General features: G+C 38.0%; 1 pseudogene; it reads left to right on the top strand.

The window, feature by feature from the left end:
- The first annotated feature begins 9,289 nt into the window (after positions 1 to 9,289).
- LOC100855857 lies at positions 9,290 to 12,136 on the top strand (annotated as a pseudogene).
- The last annotated feature ends 7,173 nt before the right edge of the window (positions 12,137 to 19,309 follow it).

Genomic DNA, 19,309 nt, shown 5'->3' with positions numbered 1-19,309 from the left:
CTGAAATTAAACCCAAGGTGATGCTGGAGGAGATGACTGATGATGTGAATTTCTTCAGTTTGTGTCGGGTAAATGCCAAGGCATCCTTGCTGAGTAGGTAGTACAAGCGTGGAATTTAGAGCCCATGAACCAAGCTGGAAAAGAGACCTCCTGTACCACACCCCACTCATTAGAAAGGGTTACCAGGAGGAAGTGTAAGTTGCTACAGTCACAATCAAAGTGTTCTCTTTTCTTGGAGATTTGAATGAGGGGGCAGGGGAAGGGGCCCTGAGGAACTCAATTTTGTTCAGAAAAAGTTGTTTCTAGAGCAGGAGAAAGATGCTATTTCCAAAATGAACCACTGACACATCCAGAATCTGTATGATTTACTCAGGGATCAGAGTGTTAGACAAAGAAACAGATCAGCAGCTAAGATAAGTGAAGACTCAGTAACACCTTTCTAAAAAGCCACAGAAGGTATCTAGCTTCAGAGTCTACAACAAGCCCCCCACACTGTCCTTTTCTTTCCCACCCGCTCCTACCACATTGTGATATTATTTCATTCTACAAATTAAACTTGAGGACAACATGTCTCCTGTCTCCCTTTCCCACTTAGTCCCTTTCTCTCTGTTCCTTAGCTACCTGGCTTGGAGAAACCTTTCTTAGGTATGAAAGAGTATCTTCCTTTTAAGAGATGGTTGAGAAAAGACGTTCCAGGGTTCTCTTTGATGGGCTGATGGATGATAGAGGATGAAGACTGTGAACATTGGCCCTTTAACATTAGATTATCAGTGGCCCCAACAGGAAACATATGTCAACCCAAATGGTTCCAATGAAGGGATGCTAATGAAATGACTAGATGCTAGATATGGAAGTGTGAGTAGGTTTGAGGGAAAAACAAGAGATGGGACATTCAGGAAGCAGCAGTTACCCTACCCCACCCTACCCTGAGCAGTAGTAACACAGAGGGAGGAAATAGTTTTATTGGAGTACAATAGTGGCTGGAGTGGGGGTTGCCCAGGAGGAGTTGTAATCAAAGAAAGACTTAGCCACTGGCAGGGACCCTGAATCCATGCATACAGTGGTGGGTAGGAAGGTGTCCCAAACTCTTCCTCTGCTCACTGTTCTGCCCATTCTCTTCCCAGCAGCCAACAGGCAAGATAGCCTGGGTGACACTGTGGGCAGGGGTCAGCTCCCAGGGCACAGAGCAGGGACAGCAGAGTGAGGAATGGGTACAGGTAGAAACAAACAGTATAACTGGCACAGATATTTCTCTTCTCACAGTAACATTGGTACTTGACCAGACATCATGGTTACTTCAATAATGACAAATGTTATTCTAGTAGAATCCCTTGTTGCTGCTGTTTTTCTCTTTCATTACCCTTCCTAGACTACACCTGGGCCCAGATTCTATCTGAGCTTGAAAACAAGCACCACAGGAATTCCTCTGAAGGAAAATGCAGAGGGTACATATACACCCTGGACTGTGCACAATGTCTCTGATGGTGACTACCTCTTTGCTCCCAGCATCCGTCTGCCTGTCCTGCTTACTGCCCTTGGTCAGTGATAGAATAACTGCAGCCAAAGTCCAGATGAGCCTTCAGGTAGCTGCTATACCTGCTTTTTTAAAGATTCCATCTTATAACTCTACTGTGTTGCAGTAGGGGTTTTGTATCACCCTGAATCAATTCCTTTATCCTGTACTGTTTATGATGACAGAGCTCCCTGCTCAGTGTGGAATTTTCATCAAGGATCAAGAGAAATTTAGGTGAGAGGTTCAAGGGTATTCAGGGATCACAGGGTCCCCAGCTTGAGGTTATGTTGTATTGGCTCACTTTTATCCTATTATAGGTGTGTTAAGATTTGAGGGTTCTGGCTTGGGCACCTCAACCATTAATCACAGTAAGATTTCTATGGAAAAAGATGAATCCTTAGCTCAAACCAAATGACATTTAAAGGATGTTTTTGTTTTGATATCACCTTTAGCTATATGTAAAGTTGACTATTACACATTCTAAAATAAATAGGGTAAAAAATTTAATCTGAAACAGTAAAAAGAAAGAAAGAAAGAAAAATGTTTAAGTTTCCTGAACCTGTTTTACTTGCTGAATCTTATTTTCAAAACTTCGAGGTGGGCTCAAATTCACTAAAAATTAATTCCTGAAAAGTATGGATTTTACTTAAAGATTCACTTGAATTTTAAAAATGTCTCTTGTTTTATTGCCTGTATCAAATATTCTGATATTTGACAGCTAAAAAGAACCAACTGTGCTCTAGGACTTGGAAGATCTTTCTGAAATACCAGGTGGCCATCCTGTGCTAGTTCCTACTTCCCAAGCAGCAGATGCTCTTGTTAGCCTTGAGTTTGTTTCTGGGCTCTCTTTTCTGTTTCATAGATCTATATGTATGTTTTTGTGCCAGCACCATATGTTTTGATTGCTATAGCTTTGTAGTATAGTTTGAAATTACACAGTGTGGTATCTTCAGCTTTGTTCTTCTTTCTGAAGATTGCTTTGACTATTTGGGGTCTTTACTGGTTCCAAACAAATTTACAGATTATTTGTTCTAGTTCTGTGAAAAATACCACTGGTATTTTGATAGGGATTGCATTGAATGTGTAGATTACTTTGGGTGGTAGGGACATTTTAATAATACTAATTCTTTCAATCCATAAGCATGATATACCTTTCCATTTATTTGTGTCATCTTCAATTTACTTCATCAGTCAATACCTTATAGTTTTCAGAGTACAGGTTTTTTACCTCATTGGTTATATTTATTCTCAGGTATTTTATTCCTTTTAATGTGATTGTAAATGAGATTGTTTTCCTTTTTTAAAAGATTTATTTATTTATGAGAGAGAGAGAGGGAGAGAGAAGGAGAGAGAGAGAGACTGATCAGGGGAAGGGCAGAGGGAGAGGGAGAGTCTTAAGTAGACTCCACACTGAGCACAGAGTCTGACACAGGGCTCAATCCCAGAACCCTGAGATCATGACATGAGCTGAAATCCAGAGTCAGTAACTTAACCACTGAGGATCCCAGGCATCCTTGGAATTGTTTTCTTAATTTCTCTTTCTTATAGTTTATTATTGGTGTACAGAAACACACTTGAATTCTGTATATTAATTTTGTATCCTGAAATTTTACTGAGTTTATTTATTAATTCTAATAATTTCCTGATTGAGTATTTGGGATTTCTTATTTATAGTATGTCACCTGCAAATAATGACAGATTGATTTCTTCCTAACCGGTTAGTTTGGATGTCTTTTGCTTTTTCTTACCAGACAATAGATTACTGAGGCTAGGATTTTTTGTACTATGTGAATAAAAGTGAAACTAGGCATCCTTATCTTGTTCCTGATCTTAGATGAAGAGCTCTGAGCTTTTCACCATTGAGCCTGTGTTGTTTGAGGGGAGGGAGGGTGTTCCCTCTACATCCACGTTGTTGAGAATTTTTATCATAAATGGTTGTTAAATTTTGTCAAATGCTTCTTCTGCATGTACTGAGATGATCATATGTTTTTTTTTTGCTTCAGTTTGTTAATGTAGTGTATCACATTAACTAATTTGCTGACATTGAACCATCCTTGCATCCCTGGAATAAATCACACTCAATCAGGGTGTATGATCTTTTTAATGTAATATTGAAATCGACTTGTTAATATTTTACTGAGGATTTTTGCATCTATGTTCATCAAGATTATTGATCTGTAATTCTCTTTCTTTGTGCTTTGTCAGTTTGGGTATCATGGTAATGTTGGCCTCATAGAATAAATTTGTAAGTGTTCTTTGCTCTTCAATTTTTTGGAATAGTTTGGGAAGGATAAATACTAACTCTTCTTTAAAAGTTTAGTAGCATTCACCTGTAAAGCCATCTGGTCCTGTACTTTTGTTTGTTGGGAGATTTTTTTTATTCCTGCTTTAATTTCATTACTAATAATTAGTATGTTCAAGTTTTCTTTTTCTTCCTAGATCAGTCTTGGAAGATTGTATGTGTCTGGGAATTTATCTGTTTCTTCTATCCTTTCCAAATTGTTGGCATATAATTATTTGAAGTAGCCTCTTATTATCCTTTGTATTTCTGTGGTGTCCATTTTAAATTTTCCTCTTTCTCTTTTTTCTTGATGAGTCTGGTGAAAGGTTAATCAATTCTGTTTATCTTTTCAAAGAACCAGCTCTAAGTTTCACTGAAGAATGTGCATATCTTTGGAAAGAGCCATATTTCAGCTTGCCAGTCTTCATTCAGTGTAGCTGTGAGCATCCCAAACTCAATGTATATGACTGGTTTCACTAAAATCTAATTCTTTTGAAGACTTGAGTATTTTTACTAAGTGACATTTTAGCCTCCTAGCTTGAAACCTCAGTCCCTCTTCTTCCCTCATCTACTTCAGTGCTCACATCCGGAAACATATTTACATCTTTCTTTCATAGACTTCTCTTCCCGCTTCCACTAACATAGCTCATGTGCCTAATTCTGCATTCTTGGACCACTCTTAATAATGTTGTTACTGATACTCTTCATTGTGGATGCTGCTACTAGACATAATGCTTCGAAATCACCCTGTCCAGGATCCCCGGGTGGCTGAACAGTTTGGCGCCTGCCTTTGGCCCAGGGTGCCGTCCTGGAGTCCCGGGATCGAGTCCCACGTCAGGCTCCTGGCATGGGGCCTGCTTCTCCCTCTGCCTATGTCTCTGCCTCTCTCTCTCTCTGTGTCTATCATAAATAAATAAATAAATCTTTTAAATAAATAAATAAATAAATAAATAAATAAATCACCCTGTCCATCATGGCACAAAAAAAATCTTCCAGAGCAACCTAATTGTTTTGAGCCTTATTTTCCTGTAATCTACCAAATAAGGTTCACTTCTCTTTTCTGATATTCAACCATCCCATCCTGTCCTATTAATTGGTTACAAGTCTACTCTTCTAGTTAAACCCTATAATCCAATTAAAGTGAAATTTCAATGCTCCAATTCTTGTCTATCTTAAATAACCACTCTTCAACCCCCTCCTCTTTGAAGTCTCCCCTGTTACTTAAGGAAGCAATGTTTCTCCTTCCTCTGAAAACCTAGTTCTTATTGACACATTGCTCATACTGCTTTGCATTATTAGTTATTATGTCAATAATTGTGTCAATTAGTTATTTGTATTGATTTCTTTTCTTCTTTTACATGATTTGAAGTTCTGTGGACAATTACATCATATTATTTTAAGTTCCAATGACTTTTCATAGACTGTTGGCTTACATATGATAAATGTTTATGAAAACATGTGTTAATTAAACTAGTAAATTAGAAGATGATTGGTTTCCCCTTTGCCTCTTTCTAGCTTCACATCATGTTTACTACTTTGGCCACCTTGGCCCCAGACAATATCAATAAGGCTAAGTAATACTTGCTATGCTTAAAGTTTCTTTGGATATGGCCGTAAGCTCTTCAAGAAAACTTAAAAACAGAATGAGGACACTTACAGCTGCTTAACTTCATTTATTAAGATTTTGGGGAGAACTTCCTTTTATTGATAGTTCCCACATTTTTCTAATATTGCATATCTCCCCAAAACAGTTCTTTGCTAAATTGGGACATGCAAAAACTGCTTTTCAACTCAATAAACTTCAGTGCACCTATCAGTGGTGATTATAGTCACTTAGGTGTGATGACACAGATAGTGCATAGCTGTTCTTTTTAAAGGATCTTAAGCATATGACCAGAAAAGGAGGCCATTATACAAGAATTATACTCTAGGCTGCATGTTAAAATTCAAAATCAAATTACAGTTTAATCGACTATTTCACAGTAATTGCAGCATTTTTTAAAAGGAGTGACATAATTATTTAGAAGAAAAGTGATATGGAGGGTTGATAAATCCAATATGTAATGTAGAGGTAGAAAGAAAGGAAGAAAAATGTACCTTTCTTTTCTTCTAACTCAGAAGTGACAAAAGCAACAGGAATATATTTTTAAAGATCTTACTTACTTATTCATTAGAAACATACACAGAGAGGCAGAGATATAGGTAGAGGTAGAAGTAGGCTCCCTGTGGGAGCCCCGTGTGGAACTTGATCCCAGGACCTCAGGATCATGACCTGAACCAAAGGCAGAAACTCAACCATTGAGCCACTCAGGTGCCCCACAACAGGAATATTTGAATATGATTCCCCCTAATCTCCTGTTGCCTCTCATGGTAAGACAAACCATCAGTGATTTTACATGGAATTTTAAACAAATTTATGCCTATTCTACATAAATGTAGGTGAGGGTAGCGCTTGGTACAGAATAAAGGACAATGGAATTTGCCCTGTAGAATACCCTAGACTTATGCTATCGAATACAATAGCTAGCCATTATCTACATATGACTATAGAGCACTTGAAATATGACTAGTCCAAGATGGGATCTGCTGTAAATATAAAATGCACAATGGATTTTCCAGATATTGTATGAAAAAAACTGAAAAATATCTCATTAATTTTTTTATATTATTACTTTTGAAGTGATAATATTTTAGATATATTGGGTCAAATAAGATATACTATTAAATTAATTTTACCTGTTTCACTTTTAATGCACATCACATTATATTTCTATTGGGAATTTGGCATGAACCATGCTCCCTTCGCTTAAATAATCCACAACATACAATTTTTGGTCTTGTTAAATTATGAATTCACAAAGTGTCCCCCAAAACCCATTTGAATGGCCCCAAATTAACCTCATGATATGAGAATTAGATATCACTACTCGAGTAAAGTAAAACAGGTAATTTTTCTGAGTTTAACTGCATCAATTAAGAGCATTTCTTAGGTTACATAGCATATCCTTTCCATCTAATCCACACAATATCACTAGTCAGGTATCTCCAATAAGTAGATGAAAACACTGAGACTTGGTGAGGAAGACTGACAGAAGGTTACACAAACAAATGCCAAAGCTGGAGTCTAAACCCAAATCTTTGTTTTTCGATGTTTTGTCTATGAGTTCTTTGCAATTTGGTCTAAAATTTAATCATACACTATATCAGTCAAGAATCTCCAGAAAAACACAACCAGTGGGCTCAGAGAAGAGTCACAGAGCCCTGTAAGAGTACAGAATGTCCACCTCACAAATGTATTTCTCATAGTTGTGGTGAAAGTTAGGTTCTTTGAATTCTATCAGGGTGAGTGAACAGGTCTTACATGATAAATTCTCTTTAACATTTCAACCTTCCCAAGCCTTTGGCTATCTTCTGGTACAGTATATTAAGATAAGTTTGTCATTTCAACTTAATTTAGCATAGGCCATCTTTTGGTCCATATTTCAGCCAACTAAACAAACAAACTGTTAGAGCTCTTTCTAATCTACCAACCTGCAACATTAAATCTAGAATCTTTGCTTATAGGCCCATATCAATAAATGTGGCCTGTCTAACTGTATGTTTCTTCCACCATTATCCTATACTCTTAATATCCATTCTTACTCGTGTTCCTTGGATATTTGTCTACATCAATTGGAAAAATAATGTGGTTCTTTTAGAATGTGGTGCACCTCCTCATGGATCACACCTTATACCTCACCTTTCAGAGCCTTTTGCGACTTCAGCCAACTTATAGGTCTAGAAGCAAAGAGGGGTGGTGGAGTGGGTCCTGAGAAGAATCAGCAGTGTTTTGCAAAGAAGCTACATAAGGTCAGACTATTACATATTCCTCAGGCAAAGCAGTATTAACCTACTCAAACAGGAGTGGAAGGGCTGTTTCTACCAGCAAAAATGATTCCACAAAATTTAGCAGACTCCTCAGTTTCATCAGGATCTTCCTAAATATCCTCATTCCAATTATCAGGATTCTATTTCACCCCAATCAATGCCCTCACTTTAATCACAGATGCCTTGATAAGTTGAAAATTCAACCTGTTTTTTTAGTGAGTCACTTGTAGGATGAGACTCTAGGTCTGATTTCAGCTCGGTGATGACAGGATGCAAAGGTTTCTTTCCAACAGACATGAAACTTTCAAATCATTTATGAAGCTTTTAGGCTGGGAATTTGAATCCCTGAAATAATCCCTTTCTTTCTTATTTTCTTCAGTTAAATCAGGAGCAACTGGTCAATCTCATTATGCTTGTTAGTTTGTATTTATTTATTTATTTATTTATTTTAAAAGATTTTATTTATCCATTCATGAGAGACACAGAGAGACAGAGAGAGGAGGGCAGAGACATAGGCAGAGAGAGAAGCAGGCTCCATGCAGGAAGCCTGATGTGGGACTCGATCCTGAGATCCCAGGATCCCAGGATCACACCTTGAGCCAAAGGTAGATGCTCAACCGCTGAGCCACCCAGGTGTCCCATGCTTGTTAGTTTGACCAAAATCTTCATGTTAAGTGCATGGTCACTCAGAACCTTGATTCTTGCAAACATTTAATTAAGAGTATCCAGTGGTGATACCTTGTATATATCTACTGCCACACCATGCTGCAGACTATCAGTGTTCTCTTTACTACTGGAAATAAAGTCATTAGTGTTATCAAATGTAATCAGATTTTAAAAACTAATTCCAGAAGCATGAGAACTAATTCAGAGAACCCTTTCTCAAGATTCTTTACTTCTAGACTATTTCTCAGTAAAATCTGTATTAGTCAGGGTTCTTTAGAAAAACAACAAAGATTTCATTTTACTTTCTTTTTTTAAAGAGATTTATTTTAAGGAATTAGATCAGATGATTATTGGAACTGGTAAGTCTGAAATCTGTAGGGCTAGTTACCAGGCTGTAAATTAAGGTAAGAGTTGATATTGCAATCTTAATAGTGAAGTGCACAGGACAGGTCAACCATACTGGAAACAGGCAGGGTTGCAGTCTGGAGACAGAATTGTTTCTTCTTTGGGAAATCTCATTCTTTGCTTAAGGCCCTGAACTGATTAAATGAGGCACACTCACATTATGGAGGGTAGTCTGTTTCACTCAAAGGCTATTGATTTAGACATTAATCATATCCAAAAAAATGTCTTCACGGAACATCTATACTGATGTTTGACCAAACTTGACACCATAGCCATACCAACTTGACACACAAAATTAACCATCACACAGGACTTTAATGATACAAGTTTAAAAGCTTATAATTGACCATTTGTTTACTGGCTTTGAAAACAATACCATAAGTAGTGGACTTATTGGATTATGATATTCTATACCCACTTCCCTAAATTATGGTAGAGAACTTAGAAGCCTAATGATAAGAGTAACCAAGCAACAAACATTAATTGAGTGCTTACTAAGCACCAGGGTCTATGTTACATATTATATACTCAATAATTCATTTTAATCCCTACAAAACTCTATAATGGTTGTCTCTATTTTATAGAAAATAGACATAAAATGGCTAAGAAAATTGCCTATAAGTCCTAAAGCTGGTAAGTGAGAGAGTCAGGAATTGAACTCAGGCAGTCTGATTCCTGAGCCGATGATCTTGATGGGAGGTGAGTAGTAAAGTCAGGGGAAAAGCAGCATTAGCACCCAAACTACTTGTGAGTCTATTGGGAAGAAATTCTCAGATTCTCACATTAACCTTGATGGAATTTATCATAAGTAGCAGTCAGGTGATTTCATTTATAAAGCCAAATAAGAATTCAACTTTGGATAGTTCTTAAGGAGAAATGAATAAGCTATTTATTAGCCAAAGGCTGAGGTATAAGAATGTCTTATAAAAATACAGATAGAGTAATTATATATTACATATACTGTATATGTGTATGTATAAAACATATAATATACATAAGCTCTGTGTGTGTGTGTGCATTTGCATGTGTTGATGCATAATAGAAAACTGCTAAGATGGTGGTTGAGATGACACATTAAATCCCTGGAGTAGGAAAACAAAATCTTAATAGATAACAACACAGGACCCTCAATACGACAAAAACTAGGAGGTGGAGGTCCAATTTGTACTTTGCCAAGAAGAGATGCTCTTAGAAAATAAAAATTGCTAATGCCCTTTCTTGGGTTTTGTTTTAGTAGGGAGGGAAAATGAAAAGAAAAACGCTCAAGTTGTGTAAACAATCAGTTTACATAGTTTTATTGAGTTGTTTTCTGCAGCACACCCTAACTAAGCTGTCACTTTGACGGGCTTGTAAAAACCATCACTCAGCTCTATTGAGTTATTTGGCTCGTGAAAAATAAGTAGTCTAAGTCAGAACCTTTAATATCATTCTATTTGATGCCCGAACTCTGCTTACCATTTGTTATTCATTGTTGCTAGTCTGGAGGTGTAAACTAGGTGTCTTCTGCTCTAGCTAGCAGTGTATTCATTGAGCTGAGAGGTGACATGCTTTCGGCATCCACACTGAGGCAGACACATTGGGAAATAGAAGGGATATTCAAAAGTGCCAAGATAGGCCCTGGGGCCTGACTCACCATGCCGACTGTCAGCGTGAAGCGGGATCTGCTCTTCCAAGCCCTGGGCCGGAACTACACCAAGGAAGAATTTGATGAACTATGTTTTGAATTTGGTCTGGAACTTGATGAAATTACTTCTGAGAAAGAAATCATAAGTAAAGAACAAGGTAATGAAAAGGCAGAGGGAGGCTCTGATGTTGTTCTTTACAAAATTGATGTCCCTGCTAATAGATATGATCTCCTATGTTCGGAAGGATTGGTTCGAGGACTTCAAGTCTTCAAAGAAAGGATAAAGGCTCCAGTGCACAAACGGGTAACACCTAATGGAGAAATCCAGAAATTGATAATCACAGAAGAGACAGCTAAAATACGTCCTTATGCTGTGGCAGCAGTTCTCTGAAATATAAAGTTCACTAAAGATCGATACGACAGCTTCATTGAACTTCAGGAGAAATTACATCAGAATATTTGCAGGAAAAGAGCCTTGGTTGCTATTGGTACCCATGATATGGACACTTTGTCAGGCCCTTTTACACATACTGCAAAGCGACCTTCAGATATCAAACTCAAGCCTCTAAATAAGACCAAGGAGTATACAGCTTGTGAAATGATGAACATATACAAGACTGACAACCACCTTAAACATTATTTACGTATCACTGAAAAGAAACCCCTATACCCAGTTATCTATGAATAGCAATGGTGTTGTCCTTTCAATGCCTCCAATCATCAATGGAAATCATTCCAAAATAACCGTAAATACTAGAAATGTATTTACTGAATGCACAGGAACTGACTTCACTAAGGCAAAAATAGTCCTTGATGTTATTGTCACCATGTTCAGTGAATATTGTGAGAATCAGTTTATGGTTGAAGCAGCTGAAGTAGTTTTTCCTAATGGAAAATCCTATACCTTTCCAGAACTGGCTTACTAAAAGGAAATAGTGAAAGCTGATCTAATTAACAAAAAAGTTGGAATCAGAGAAATTCCAGAAAATATTGCCAACCTTCTAACCAGGATGTAAAGTCAAAAGTAATAGGCAATGGGAATCAGATTGAGATTGAAATCCCTCCAGCCAGAGCTGACATTATCCATGCCTGTGATATCGTAGAAGATGCAGCTATTGCTTATGGTTATAACAACATTCAGATGACTCTCCCAAAAACCTACACCGTAGCTAACCAATTTCTTCTTAATAAACTCACAGAATTCCAAAGACAGGAGTTGCTGGATTCATGGAAGTGCTGACCTTTGCTCTGTGCTCCCAAGAAGATATTGCTGATAAACTTGGTTTGGACATCTCTGCAACAAAGGCAGTCCACGCTAGTAATCCTAAAATGGCTGAAGTTCAGGTGGCATGCACTACCCTTCTTCCTGGCCTCCTAAAGACCATGCCTGCAAATCGGTTTCCTCTGAAACTGTTTGACATCTCTGACATCGTAGTCGAAGATTCTAGCAGAGATGTAGGTGGAAGAAACTACAGGCATCTCTGCGCTGTTTATTACAAGAATCCTGGGTTGAGATAATCCATGGGCTACTGGACAGAATTATGCAGTTGCTTAATGTACCTCCTGGTGAAAAGAAGGGCTGATATGTGATCAAAGAATCAGAAGGCTCTGCTTTCTTCCATGGGAGATGCACGGAGATCTTAGCCAGGGGTCAGAGCATCGGGAAGCTTGGGGTCCTTCATCCTGATGTCATCACCAAATTTGAGCTGACCGTGCTCTGCTCCTCCCTGGCAATCAATATTGGGCTCTTTCTGTGAAGATGGGTCTCTGCTGTGTGACCCTCCCTGCATGTTCCCTCCTCCTGCTCTGGGGCCCTGTAGTCCTCCCCACAGGGACCATCCATTTGTGCTTTAATGTTTAATAAAGGAGAAAGCCATTTAAAAAAAAAGTGCCAAAATAGAGCTTTGATAGTGTCAACAGAGTTTTGTTTTTTTTTTTTTTCCCTCCCTGGGAGTTTGACTAGGAATCACATGTAACAACCTAGATTGTTAAAGAGCTTGTTATATATGAAATGTTGCAATCCCTTCCCTAATTATCAAGAGGCAATTTTAACACCTACTATAAGCAGGGCATGTTACTCTGCTGAGCATTATAGGAATTCAAAGGTCTTTCCCATTTCTCTGCCTGGCAAGAGTATTCAGCAATCTGGATTCTACACAAATGGCATTTCCTGTGTGAAATGATGCAATCCAGAAAAGCAATTCTTTCTTCTCAGCCATATCCACCCACACTCCTTTGCACACATCTTAAATATAGCATTACCATTCTATAGCATGATTATCATATAATGTCAATCTCCCCAGTTATGACCATGTGTCGCTTACAGAAAAATTCATATCTTAGTTATAGACATTCCCAGAACTTAGAGTTTGGGAGTTTTGTCTTCTCAATATTTAGATAAGACTAGATTCATGTGGGTTTTTTTTTTTAATTAATTGGGGCATAAATAAAGTAAAAAAGGGTAGAGAGGTCAAAATATGTGAAGGAATTTTCACATAATACAATATCTACACAATATATTATTTCTTTTCTTCAGATATATTAACCTCTAATAGAGAAATAGGAGAACAAGCTGTCCATCTTTGAGGAATTACAATCACTAACAATAACAATGGTAAAGAATCACTAAAACTCATTGGATAGTTGCTAGAAGTTCATTATGTGGCTTATATTAGTGCAATTCCTTACGACCACCTTATGAGGTAGGTGTCATCATCTCAATATAACAAGTAATAAACTAAGGCTTAGAGATATTGACTTTGTCCAAACCCTTATACCTAGCGTGGAGTCCCTGGGCTTTGAATTCAAGCTATCAGATGCCTTAAACACTACATCTGGCATGTGGGAAGGGTTCAATCCATGTTTTGAATGAATTGCAGAATTAGAGCATGCAAAACCTTTAGATGCATAAAAGAACTAAATGTCACTGACTCATTCTTTCCTTTTTTTGGAGTGGGGGTGAATTTGTCATATCTAGGATAAAGCTAATGACTAATTAACAGTTTTCACTAGTAGGAGAGTCCTTATCTATGGGATGTGCATGAGGATGCACTTCGTTATGTACAGTAGCTAATAGTAATGAACTGTATGCATTTATGAAACATAGCTCCCTAGAAAATGTAACTCTGAATATATCTAAAGTTAACTGTAACTATACAGCTATCTAAAAGTATTTCATAACTTAAACATCTCTTATGTGTAAGTGATACGAAAGCACACACCTCTTAGAGATCATATGTGTTAATCCTAGCCAGAACATGGTATAATTCTGCAAAAAACAAGATAAACAAAAACAGTAGTAAGAGATGCTCTAGGAATCTCAGACTCTCCATATTTCATCTTTGCTTTATATTTACCTAAATTCTGAACATTATTAGTGGGTAAGAGCTTTGATTTATGTGAGTTTGATTTGACAACATGAGTTATGTGTTATATAACATGTGCAACATTTATAAACTATACAGTCGATATGAAAACTTAAGTATGTTTCTTAGCCTCTCCATATGGATGTGTCTAATAGAAAGAATTCAGCTAAAGAAAAGATATCTTTAGATACTTTTATGTGGACCATTGGTTGCCAATTATGACTGAACATTATACTCATTTTGGAAGCTTTAAAAAATATATGGAATCATTGAACTTATAGCAGTTTTAACAGAACCTACTAGTTGCACACCAAGATCTGTCCTGCTCTTCTCCATAGTAGTATAGTCAGGATATTGCTGAACAACCAAAGATTATACTTCTCAGCCTTCTTTACAATGAGGTAAGTACAGTTATTTACTAGAATATGAGCAGATGTGGTATGTGTTACCTCGGTCCGCTCATGCATTATGTCTCCTCACAGCAATTTTTCTTTGGCTAAACAGAAGCTGGACATGGAAATCTAGCTTTAACCATGCAGGTAATTAAAGGGGCTTAGGTCCATGCTTTTCAAAAAAGTATCTACTAGCTACATGTAGCCATCTGAATTTAAGTAAGCTAAATTTAAATCAAATTTAAAATTTGGTTCCTCAGTCACACTAGCCATACTTCAAGCACCAAAGTGGATAGGCAAGTGACTATCATATTGGAGAGCATGAATGTAGAATATTCCCACCACTGTGGAAAATTCTCTTGGACATCACTGTTCTAGGAGGTGGTGTAGCCACATGAGAGAAGGAACTTGTTTCCATGAGTTTCTATGTAGAGACCCAGGAGATGATCTAGAACTTTGGACTGTTATATGAGGAAGAAATACTTTATTTTATTAAACCACAAAATTTGGGGGCCTACTTGTCACAACACTTTTGCCCACCTTAACATTCAAATCAACACAATCTAATTTTCTAGGCATAGTGTCTGTATTTTAGTGTTGTTAAAAATATGACAGAAGACTCTAATGAACAATCAGTAGTGGGCACTCCTGATACATTCATTGTTTTCTAATATAGACTGAAACAATTCAAGAGTTGGAATTTGTCATTTTCAGCTCTATATTGCCAGCACTTAACACAGGGCTTTATAGGATAGGTGATGGCACATTTTAAGAATATGATGATGGTAGCTATGATGAGTAATACAGAATTTGTTTGTTTTTGTCATAGCTATCTGCATCCCTTCATGAGACATTGCAGTTCCAGGAGCTATTTCAGTTTCTTCTGCTTCTTTCTCTGCTATACCCACCAGGATAAATAGGGCAACACAGGGTTGCTCTCTTGGGTTTCATCACATTACAGTTTATTTTGATTTACTTGACTTCCCTTCACATATAAAAATCCCTTTAAAGTTTTTGTAATCACAAAATACATTCTTAATAAATCCTTTCTCTATGGCAAATTTGCTCTGCTAACATCAATGGATTTTTTAAATACAGAAACTGCATGTAATCCAAAATATAGAGAAATGATGTCAGCAAATTGGCAAAGTAGGTAGCTCCAAGCTTCTGTATCCACAAAACATGAAAGAAAGAGAAAGAAAGAAGAAAGAAAGAAAAGAAAAGAAAGAGAAAGAAAGAAAGAAAGAAAGAAAGAAAGAAAGAAAGAAAGAAAGAGGAAGAAAGGAGAGAAAGAAAGAAAAAAAATGGTCAGAACTAACTTTTTCAGAATTCTAGAAAAACTGTCAGTGGTTTGCAGCAACCAAGAAAAAGATAACTTAAAATGGTAGGTCAGTTTAGTGACATTTTTGCTTGCCTTTGCCCTGCTCTCATTCTTGGCTAGGTGGCAGTCATGAAAAAGGTGCCCATGTTCCCAGTGTATGTAGCACCCTGGTCCTTGGTTCTGGAAACAGCAGAAAAGATCTTATTAGTAAATCATTGTACACATCTGTTCTAATCTATCTAGGGACTACCTAAAGGATGGACACAAGATGCTCATCTCTGTATCACTAAACCTGGAATTCACTGAGGCTGGAGAAGCTAGGGGCATTGCTCAAAAACGTTGAAGGCAGACTGACAATCCACAGATGCTTAGAGCAAAAGATTATGATTGAGACCTAAAATAACCACTTAAAGTCCTGAGGAGCAGCTGGGGAAGCTTCTCTGGTAAATTGAGCATTGAAAATGCACTCCTGTGTACAAGAGAATTTAGAAAGCCATGCACATGCTCAGAGAAGCCCTGAGAAGACCCTAAGCTTTCAGATTAGATTGATCCTATGCTCTGCAATCTCCTAAGTGTTGAAGGAGGGTCCGAGGACAGATTCTCTGAAAAGATTGTGAAATAGGTTTTTAATTTTCTTGTGTATGTGCTTTTTTAGTTTCTCTCTCTCTTTTTCCCTCCCTCTCCCTCACTAAAAAGCGTTTAAGGAAATCTTTGTCAAAGCAATCTAAAAAAACAGACTTCAGAGATCACACATGACAAGGAACATGGTCTTTGAAAAATAGTTTGGAAAAGTCACTGAACAAATGGACTATCATGATTGTAAAGGATAAAAAATACAGCAAAACCAAAGGAAGGAGGAAAAATCTGACTTACAGAGTTAGCACATTATAATATTCAAAAGTCCAGTTTTTAACAAAATAGTCATGAGGAAGACAAACAAGAAAATATGCACCATTCAAAGGAATAAATCAAATTGTTCCTATATATTACTTAAACAAATGAACAGAAACTGCCTCTGAGGAAGCCCAGATATCAGAAACAGTCAAGTTTTTTAACTAGCTGTCTTAAATATACTGAAAGAGCCAATAGAATACATAAAGAACTATAAGAAATCAGGTGAATATTGTATGAAGAAAATAGATTATTAGTTTAAAAAAAAGAAAAGAAATTGATTAATGTGGAGGGTGCCTGATTGGCTCAGTAAATGGAGCATCTGACTCTTGTTCTCAGAGTTGTGGGTTTGAGACCCATGTTGGGTATAGAAATTACTTAAAAAATAAATTATTAAAAAAAGAGAGAAAAAGAAATTTCTTATATGTACAGAAATGTTCAAGATGGTGAACAATTTTGGAAATATATAATAGTGATGTGTGCATATATTGGAAATGTAGTTAGTGCTTCTGATTTTTACACTAAAATGGTTATAATGGTAAATTTTATGATATATATATATAAAGGTTTAAAATATTCCTTTGGAAATTTTTATTATGAAGAATCTTATTTTTATTTTATTTTTATTTTTTATTTTTATTTTTATTTATTTATTTATTTTAGAATCTTATTTTTAGAGAAGCTTTAAGTTCATAGCAAAAGTGAAGGGAACATAAGAGATTTCCCATATATATCCCCTGATCCCATATATACATGCACAGCCTCCTCCACTATCAACATCCCCCACCATAGTGGTACCTTTGTTATAACTCATGAACCTACACTGACACATCATAATCTCCCAAAGTCCATAGTTTATATTAGTGTTAACTTTTGGTCTTGTATATTCTATGGGTTTGGACAAATGTTAAAATGACATGTGTCTGTCCTCAAAGTATCATACACAGTAGTTTCACCGCTCTAAAGATCTTCAGTGCTCCACCTACTCATCTCTCTCTTCACCCTCAACTTCAGGCAATCACTAGTCTTTTCACTGTGTCCACAGTTGTGCCTTTACCAGAATGCTATATAGTTGTAATCATGCAGTGTGAAGACTTTTCAGATTGACTTCCTTCTCTTAGTAATATGCATTTAAGTTTCCTTCAAATCTTTCATGGCTGGATAGCTTATTGAAAACTTCTTTTTCACATGGATGAAGTTGGTCCCTATTACTACATAGTGTTAGGATTTATATGTTCATCCTAGGGCATTCCATAAAATTCCTAACATATAACATGGTCTTAATAAATAATTGTTGAATTACCTAATGCATAAATGCAAAAATATTGACGAAAATACAGTTACACATATCTTGAGTGTAAAAGGAACAGTTAATACTGACCAAATCAGAGGGCGGGGGAGAGAAGGGTCCCCAAGTCACCTATCCCCACCAAATTACCTAGATAACCTTCAAATAATCCTGAAAATCTACGAATTCAGCCTGAGATTTAAAGAGAGACCAGCTGGAATGCTACACTGAGAAGAGTTCGGCTTCTATCAGGTAGGAAGACGGGGAAAAAGAAAGACACAAAAGGCATCCAAGGGGGAGGGGCCCCGCGAGGAGCCGGGCTAAGGCCGGGGCGAGTGTCCCCAGGACAGGAAAGCCCCTTCCCGGAGAAGCAGGAGCTGCACCAATCTTCCCGGACAGAAAGGCGCTCGCAGGGAGTTAGAGCAGGACCCAGGAGGGCAGGGATGCCCTCAGACTCCCTGGGACACTAACAGAGGAACTGCGCCCCCAGGAGAGTGCGCCGAGCTCCCTAAGGGCTGCAGCGCGCACGGCGGGACCCCGGAGCAGCTCGGAGGGGCTCGGGCGGCGGCTCCGCAGAGAGGTGGCTACGCCACCGGGAGCGCGATTCCAACAGCGCAGGCTCCGGAGCACAGGGCGCAGGGGACACAGCCCACGATCCGGCCTCCCCCCGGGACAGGCAGAGGCCAGGAGAGCCCAGGACCGCAAGGACGCTCCTGCCCTGAGCTGAGCAGATCAGCGGCCAGCCCCAGAGCCTCCAGGCCCTGCAGACGGAGAGTTCTGTAGCTACTGCAGGAGCTGACTCCAGGTTTCCAGAGCTGGCCGCCACCACTGTTGTTCCTCCTGGGGCCTCACCCGGTAAACAACCCCCACTGAGCCTCACGGTGGTCTCACCAGATAAACAGCTTAAACATCTTTCACTTAGCCCTGCACCAGGCAGGGGGCTGAGCAGCTCCCCCAAGTGCTGACACCCAAAAGTCAGCACAGCAGGCCCCTCCCCCAGAAGACCAGCTAGACCGACAGAGGAAAAACAAATTATTGACCAAGCAGCACTGGAAAGTTCCAGGGGAAGTCAAGGGACTTACAGTATACAGAATCAGAGGATACTCCCCCTTGTTTTTTGTTTTTTCATTTCTGTTTGCTTCTCCACCCCCCCTTTTTTTCTTTTCTTCTCTTTTTTCTTTTCTCTTTTTTTCCTTCTTTTTTTTTTCTTTTTTCTTTTTTGCGTTTTCTTGTCTTCTTTCTCTTCTCTCTTTCTCTCCTTTTCCCAATACAACTTATTTTTGGCCACTCAGCACTGAGCAAAATGACTAGAAGGAAAACCTCAAAAGAAAGAATCAGAAACAGTCCTCTCTCCCACAGAGTTAACAAAATTTGGATTACAATTCAATGTCAGAAAGCCAATTCAGAAGCACTATTACAAAGCTACTAGTGGCTCTAGAAAAAAAGCATAAAGGACTCAAGAGACTTCATGACTGCAGAATTTAGATCCAATAAAGCAGAAATTAAAAATCAACTAAATGAAATAAAATCCTAACGACGAGGGTTAACGAGGTGGAAGAACGAGTGAGTGACATAGAAGACAAGTTGATGGCAAAGAGGGAAACTGAGGAAAAAAGAGACAAACAATTAAGAGATCAAGAGGATAGATTAAGGGAAATAAGTGACAGCCTGATGAAGAAAAATCCATGTTTAATTG

This window comes from Canis lupus, chromosome 10 (assembly GCF_011100685.1).
Source record: "Canis lupus familiaris isolate Mischka breed German Shepherd chromosome 10, alternate assembly UU_Cfam_GSD_1.0, whole genome shotgun sequence".
In the NCBI taxonomy this organism is placed as follows: domain Eukaryota; kingdom Metazoa; phylum Chordata; class Mammalia; order Carnivora; family Canidae; genus Canis; species Canis lupus.
The sequence above is the reverse complement of the archived record's forward strand: the minus strand, read 5'-3'. Positions and strand labels throughout refer to the sequence as shown.